Consider the following 6744-nt stretch of genomic DNA (forward strand, 5'->3'; position numbering starts at 1 on the left):
GTAAAGAGCAAGAGTCAGCATTTAAACAGCTAAAACTATTTCTGCTGCCCCCCTGTATCAGGGATCCTAAATGTGACCCAGTCTTTTAGTTTGTACCTGACTAAAAGAAATCATACTGCTTTAGGGGTGCTCCTTGAAGGAATAGGCCCATAGAATTAGCCAGTGATATATTTATCTTAGAGTTTAGATCCAGCTGTGAAGAGATAGTTCCTTTGTTTATAAAGCCCTGGCAGCTGCAGTAATGCTAATTGAGAAAGCTGACCAGATAACATTAGGAAAAAGTAAATTATTCAGTTTTCCCATGCCTTTTAGAACTATTGAATAACAGGACATTGATGGCTCTCAAATAATAGAGTCACATAATATCAGGCCCTCATCTGTGAAAATCCCCCCTTATATTTTGCTCCAGTTAAAACCTTAAACCCTGCTACTTTTTTGCCCTCGGAATCTGGCCCCCTGACCACGACTGCCTCAGGGTCACTGACGAATTGTTATCCAGTCATCTAGATCTGCAGAAAAGACCCCCTGCCTGAGGTTGATTCCTTCCTGCTCAAGGATGGGAGCAACTTCATAGAAAATGGGGTACACTATGCTGGCTATGCAGAGATGACTCAAGATGAAGTGGTCCAAGCAGGACCCCTCCCCACTGGATGGTCCATCTAGTTCTTCTACAACTTCAAGAGGTAAGAGAATCAAGGACCAGGGATTTATTTAGCTCAGCAGTTCGGTGGCCTGCCTTGCAAGCGCAGGGACCTGAGTTCAATCCCCAGTACCAAAAACAAAACAAAACAAAACAAAACAAAAAAACCGAGAGAATCAAGCTTGTGTCTTGTCTTAAGAATTATTGTATTGTATATGTATACCTAAAATGTGCCAGTAAAATTAATTTTTTAAAAAGAATGAATTGATTATAGAGATTTTTTTCTTTCATAAGCAATTCAAATGCCTCACTACCTTCTTAATTTCATGAGCCTTATGTGCAGTTCTGGTGACAGTGGAGTTGCTCCCAAAGCGTTGCCTTATTTGGACACTCAGTCTCTGTACTCTAGGTGGTTAATTCAGTTAGCTTTCACCCAGTGTGCACGGTTGTCTGCCAGATTCCCTCTCGGGAAGATTAATGATACTCTTCAGAATTTTCACATTTTCTGAATGGACTGAACTATAACTACTATCAACAGTTCTTTAAAAAAGTAATTAGTCAAATTTTGAAATTACAATCGACAGAAATTAGTTATGGACACCGTGATCAGAGAAGAAAATTTTCTGGAATACACCCGGAATAGTGTAGAATCAGGAGACTGTAGGCTGGAGAATGGGCATGGACCAGGACAGTCTGAGAAGGAAAGGGGTGCCCTGGCAGAGATCCTGCGATCAGGGCACTGCCACCATGGCCAGGAGCTATAATTGCTGCTGTTTATCACGATGGGTCCTTTACCTTTGAGTGTCTTGTTTTAGACGCAGAGTCCAGAACGAGAACTCCTGATAGACTGAATCTAGGTCATATGATGAGGCCATCTGTGTGTTGCAGACTATGTAACAAGTAAACACAAACTAAATGGCTTAAAAGAAATAGAATTGTATCCCCTTGCAGCTCTGGAGGACAGGGATTCTAAATCAGTTTATCAGCAGGGCCATGCTCCTGTTGAATGTTCCTTGCCATTTGCTGCTCCTGGTGGCTCTAGAGCAGGGATAACGAATTTTTTAGGGGTTTCAATGATAACAAATAGCCTGCTGTAGCACTCGAGCCATAGGTTTTACATCACCTCTCTAGACACTCCTTGGCTTGTGAATGCATCACTCCCACCTCTGTCTCTTCGTCTGTCTTCTCTCTTCTCTCTGTTATATTTGCTATTGAACAGGACCCACATGGATAACACAGAATGATCTCATCTTGAGATCCCCAGTTGCATCTGCACCCCTTTTTTTGAGTCACAAGTTTCAGCAATTAAGATATAGACATATCTTTTGGGGGGCCACCAATCCCTTGAATCATCCCTCTAGGGGAGAAGTAATAGGAACTGCACCATACCACCTGCTTCAGTATTTTTGCTGAATGGGTGGGCCCTGTATCTTAGCACTACCACACACTATGCAGGTGGATATTAAACAGCCAATGTATACCAAAGAATGGCCACCACAGGGCTAGGAATGAGGTGCATCTGGATAGTGCAGGGAGCGTCAGTGATGTGTCCTGTCTGGGTGACAGAAAGACTTTGTAGAGAATGGGACCCAAAAGCCTCAGTTATGTCTGTTAGGTGGTCTAGAGGAAGAAGGAAATTCCAGGCAGAGGGAACCGATGAACAGAAAGCACAATGAAGTCTGTTGTACAAAGCATTCAGAGAATTACAAGTTGGGACCATGATACTAGATCGAGAGCTGTAAATAAGTCACTGAGCTGATTCCTTTTTCCTTTGTCAATGCAAGAGTTTTTCCATAAAGGAGCAATGTACTGATTTACGGTATTTCCTTTATAAAGTCCTTATTTGCTGGAAGATAGAGTTTTCTGGTGGCCGATTGCAGGGAGAATCAACAGAGCACAGGGCAGTGGCTGGGAATGGGACATGACGGGAGAAGAGGGTGGGTGGCTGCTGTCAAATCACAGCAGGGCTCTTTTGTGACGTGCCAAGATATTTGACCTTAGTGCAGTGTGAGAATGAATCCCCCAGCGTAACAAGGACAAATTTCAGGGGACAGAGTTAGGAAGGCAGGGTCATGGGGCTTTGGAGACCATAGTATTCATGTGTTTTGCAAAACTCAGTTCTCTATTCTAGTGTTGCTTTACAAAAATGTTTTCATCAATTTATTGTGAATCGAGGAAAGTAAAGATTATTCAATTAGTTTTTCAGAAGCTAAGTTTTATTCTATTTTGAAGGACTCCTTTAGTTTGAAATTAAGTCCTCCCAGCTTTAAGAAGAGTGTCCCCTCATCTCTGCAGGTACGGTAATAATAAATATAGGATTTAATTGTGGAAGTCAGTTTTATCTATCCACCTGTTTGTCTGTGTGCCATGTAAAAACATCACCCCTTTTTTGTGGTCCTGCAAATGACCCTTTGAGATTTTTTGTGGACTATGAAATCCACAAGAACGTGAACTTCTGGACCAAGTGGTCACTTAACTTTAGGCTGATCAAATGGGAAAGGGCTGGGGAGACAGTTAAGAGGAGTAGGTCAGAGGTAGAACACACAGGAAGAGATTCTCATAGGTGCAGAAGCTACCATACTTTGTATGCATATGGGTCCTCTTCCTGAAACTCAAATACATAATCAGATTTTTTTAATTTTCTGTTTTGAGTAGTGACCAGAGAGTGCCTGTTTTGGACTCACTTATAAGCATAGTTTTAAGGGACACCTGTATGTAATTTATCCTCACATTACCCTTTCAGTTCCACCCCTAGAAAAAAACCCTAGCTGATGCTGATTTATAACAAATAACGTGACCTTCATTGAAAAGATTTTTCAACAATCCTTCACCAGTAAAATGGCTGTGAGATTCTTCACCCTTCCTGTGAGGAGAGAGGATGGCAATGAATGTTTTGCTTCTCTCTAATATTGTCTTGCTTTATTATCAGAAAATCTTCTAGCAAGCTGCTGATCCAAGAAGCTTCCGTGCAGATGTAGAGCTGCTTTTGTCAAACTGACCTGAGAAGTGCATACCTGATCGGAGCTGGATGCTCTGCTTCTACTTTCCTTACATCTCATATGTGATTGTCTTGTTCTTTTCTGGAATTCTCTAATCTATAAAATCAAAATGCATTGTGCTACAGTTACAGTGAGTCTGGCCTACTCATAGCCTGTGGAGGAATGATGTTTGATAGTGGATCTCATGATCTAGATTGTGCTGTGAATTCTGATTTTGTATAAAACTAAAACCAATATCATCCTCTTTTTATCATTCTTTTTTATATTACTGTCCAGTAACCACACACACACACACACACACACGCACGCACACATTCCTCACCCAGATGTTATCACATTTATTTCCTTTATTTAGATTTTGGAGGTAATACCCTACTCCTACATGAAGTCCATTTAGACATAGTCCTTGGAAAATTTCAAGAGAAACAAAGAACTTGGAGAAATATTTATTCTGCTTGCCTTAAGGTATCCCTTCCTGTTGCCTGCTTTCTCTCAGTAAGTATTTTCTCCAGAGTAGTTTGATTGTCCTGGATGGGATTTTACCGAGGGCCACATTCTCCCACTGTCACATATTCTGTTGTCTTGAAGCCCAAAGGTTGTTCTGCTCATAGGATTTCAGTTAGAAATGCCATTTGTTTCCTTCCCTGCCATTTTCACTGTGACCCCTTTAGGTGACCATGAGAGAGTTTTGTGTACAGTGGAGCATATTAATGAGGCTGTTGCACTGACTTCATCATTTAGAAGGAGTCATGGAGTCAAAGTGTCACCCAAACGACAGAAGTGAATACTGCTTGCTATCCGCACTCTTCTATCTATCACATGCTTGCTTTCCCCTATTTTCTGCTGTTATTTTGTGCTAATTTCCTGTGAGCCTGTAAGTTCCAGACAGTGAGGACCCCACCACCTCCGCGATCTTTGCTATTTTGGCAGGTCCCAGTGCAACTGTTGCCTACTGGGTGTTATCAATATTTTTTAAATTGAATTATGGCAGTGGTCTGATAGCAGGTGACTTGCTGCTCCTCTCTTACTAACATTATCCGGGGGGTAAATGTTGGTGACCTCTGGTATTCTACCCTTATTTTTTTTCTTACCCTGCACAACCTCATTTGATTTAATTCACTCCCATGGCCATAACTGCCAAGTCCTAAGATAATAATGACTTTTACATGATTCTAATCCAATCTGATTACCTGAACTGCATGTTCATTTGACTGTTTCCTTTGAAGACTATAGAGTAAAGGTCCTGTATATTTTAATTTTCTATTTCATTGTGTTTCACATATTAAATCTTAGGCTCCTGAATAGTGTAGAGGGTGAGGATGACCTGTTTTATCATTATCCTTAGTGACTTATATGTGTCAGAAAATATATTTGCCTTAGAAATATACAATTAGTATCTGTCGATCAGGTGATTGTGTATTTTTTTTTCTGGTGCAGAAAATCCCTTTCCCCCTTAACCTTGGCCTTAGTTATGATTTAAAATGCTGACCCTTTTCTTAAGAAAACTCACGTAATGAATTGCCCCAAATTTCAGAAAGTTCAATTTAGAACCTTTGCCCTAGAAGATAGCTTCCCATTTATTCAAGGAAATGAGGGAAAATGCATTTAATACTAAATATACAGGGACACATGGCTGATAGAGTAAAAGGACATATCAGAGTTCAACTTTTAAAAAAAAATTATCTTGTTTTGTCTTTACACAAATACTTCTTTGAGAAGAATATATTATTTATACATTTTATACAGGGGCATATTTGGATCATAATTTAGGGAAATTAAGGGAAGTTAGCAATATATGTAAGTATTCGGGGGTACTAGTGGGCCACATAGATAAACCTCCTGCCTCTGTTCCCACCCAAGTAGCTCACAAAGGCCTTCCACACCTTCTAAAATTCTTTCCATACTCTTCCCAGCCAAAGTGTTCAAGGCTTTGTCTTTGGAGGCAGATGGGGCTAATTTCTTTGGGAATAATACCTGAGAGAAAGGCACTTAGATGGCCGAGTAAGCTGGGAAGGTTAATGGATGCCCAAATCAGGATCCCTAATCTCGGTGCACAGCCTTTAGCTTTGGGGGATCAGGAAACAAACATCATCTCCTTTACCCTAAGACTATATGAGGAACGATGAGATGCTTTGACTACTAGCTCCATTGATGTCCTTCTTAAATATACTACCTAATAAGTCAACCTCATTGGCTCCCAATAGCACAGATCATATAAATGCGTTCCAGAAATACCTGAGGTTTAAATATATACACAAATTCGAAAGACATAGAGAGCTAAAGCTTGCCGAAGCACACCTAGATTTGTGATCCTTACATAGGAACCAAGACTGGGGTCAGTGGGATGTTGGGAGAAACTACAGGCAGCACAACCTGCCATCCTGAGAATCACTATATAGGCCAAGAGGTACTGTCTATGGCAGTGTAGGATACACCCAAAAGACATGGAGATTAGGAAAAGTGGTTGTGAGCTGTGATCTGGACCGGGGACCAGTTGTCTCATTATCAGGCAAGCCATTAGGATTCAAGGCATTTACTCTAGAATGGACCTTTCCTGGCACACCAGGCTTCTCTTATAATCTCGTTCTGTGCCCCTCAAGACCTCTGTAGTACAGAGTGCTTTTTGGTATGGAAGGTACAATTATTTTTAAGTAGCTAAGAGCCTTTTGATGAATTTCATGATCAATTTAAGAAAAATAAAAAGATTAAACATGAACAATGAAAAATAACTAGGAGTACCCCTCAAAATGATATAGAAGTAGCTGACAATATGAACAAATATTAACTAGTTCTGTTGCACCAGAATGATATAGTACAATTTAGTAATACTGTCTTAGTTGGTATACATTTAATTAAGCCAGTGGATTCAGTTGACCCTCCATGTTTATAAGATTTCCTGGAACAAGTTGAAGTCATTTAATTTCTTTTGGGAGAAAGTACTATATGTTTTTATAGGAAGCTTAAGAATTCGCTTATAATTTGCTTATGCAATTCTGGCACGTTTCACATATTAACCTTTTTTGTAGTCCTTTCTCTAGGGGAAATTTATTCATAAGTCAGGAGGTCAACTTGAATTGCAGCTGGTTCAGTAATTTTTGTGTAAAA

The 6744-nt window shown here is 40.2% G+C and overlaps 1 protein-coding gene across 4 annotated transcripts in view; it reads left to right on the forward strand.

Annotated features, from left to right (window-relative positions):
- The first annotated feature begins 3995 nt into the window (after positions 1 to 3995).
- The window catches only part of Trmt9b (tRNA methyltransferase 9B (putative)), a 27168-nt gene continuing 24419 nt past the window's right edge, over positions 3996 to 6744 (forward strand). For all 4 annotated transcript variants that reach the window (XM_033765391.1, XM_010621786.2, XM_010621795.2 and 1 more), the window contains exon 1: positions 3996 to 4134. The gene's annotated coding sequence lies outside the window, so the exon portion shown is untranslated. The remainder of the gene's footprint in view (positions 4135 to 6744) is intronic.

This window comes from Fukomys damarensis, unplaced genomic scaffold, assembly GCF_012274545.1.
Source record: "Fukomys damarensis isolate Sample0158 unplaced genomic scaffold, DMR_v1.0_HiC HiC_scaffold_18, whole genome shotgun sequence".
NCBI lineage: Eukaryota > Metazoa > Chordata > Mammalia > Rodentia > Bathyergidae > Fukomys > Fukomys damarensis.